The following is a 1413-nucleotide window of genomic DNA, read 5'->3' as shown; positions in this document are numbered from 1 at the left end:
GTCTGAAATTTACTACCTACTTGGTACGTGCGCACGAGGAGACGGCTTACCGCTCCCGTGACGACACTTAACCAGAGTACTTAGTGTGTTGGGTGAGGTCGCTTACGCGCCCGCCACAACTACCTCACTGCACGCAAGAGAGGCAGGTTAAACCACTTCCTCGCTGTGCTAGGGTGTGTGCTTAAGTAGAGCGTGGTCGCACTACGACGTGCCCGCCTACACTTGGCAGCACTTGAAATCCTTCCCACGACCCGCATCTCTGCGTGTGTACGTGAGGATGAGCCTCAACATTGATTGGGCTCATTTTCCCCACCTCTCCGAACATCATCGGGAGGTGGTAGGGCTAATGGCGCAGGGACTTGGTGAACAAGCTCTGGCCAGGCTCCTGGGTAGTCCTTTTAAGCAACATGTTGCTCAGTTGGAGCAGTTTGAGGCATTTGTGCTCGGACAGCGGAGGGCCGCGTCCGAGGCACAGAGCCATGCTGCGGCGGAGTCCGTCACTCAGACTCAGGATGAGCTGAGGCATGAGCAGGCTCGGAGCGAGGCTCTCAACAGGACTGTTGAGATGCTCTCTGCCCGGCCGCATCAGCCGAGGCCCATTCGGATGGACCCGCCCAAGTTCGATGGAACTGCGGCGCACACGATTGTCCACTGGCTTTTAGCCGTGGAGCAATGTGGTGTCGCCCAGCTCATCGAGGACGACAGCCGGATGGTGTCGTACGCTATGTCGCATCTGCGCGGTAAGGCCTCAGAGTGGGCTTACTCGGCGCTTATGGCGGACAGAAAAGCGTTCCCCTCATGGGCGATCTTTAAGGATAAGATTCGCGCCATGTACCAGCCGCCGAACAACGAAGTGTTGCTTCAGGCGCGCTTCTTTGGGGCGCGACAGGCGAAGCGATCTCTGCAAGAGTATGTGCAAGAGATGCGCTCGCTGTCCGCATCCATAACCGTAGGTCCGATTCCGGAGCACATTAAGGTGCCCACGTTTATGAACGGACTACGGCATGGCCCATCGCGACAGGCCCTTTTCAGAAAGGTGCCGTCGACGATGGAAGAGGCAATCCAAATTGCCTTAGTTGAGGAGCAATCCTACAACAGTGCCTCGGCGACAGCTTGGTATAAGCCGTCGGCCGAGAGGACAGATGCCACTCCTATGGAGTTGGGCAATGCAGACGTGGTCTGTTTTAAATGCGGCAAGCGCGGCCATATGATGGCTCGCTGCTATGCCAGGGTCCCTGCTGGGGCAAAAATGCCCAGCAAGAGGACTCCCTTCCCAAAGGGCGATGGCAAGAACCAGCGTGCGAGACGCATGAGTTCTGCCTCGACCACTGAGGGGTCGGGAAATGCAGGAGCGCAGTAGGGGCGGGATGCCCTACTGACGCGGACTCTGAAGCTACCCCTAAGTTCAGAGTT

This window comes from Bremia lactucae, linkage group LG1, assembly GCF_004359215.1.
Source record: "Bremia lactucae strain SF5 linkage group LG1, whole genome shotgun sequence".
Taxonomy (NCBI): Eukaryota; Oomycota; class Peronosporomycetes; order Peronosporales; family Peronosporaceae; genus Bremia; species Bremia lactucae.
Note: the sequence above shows the minus strand (reverse complement) of the source record.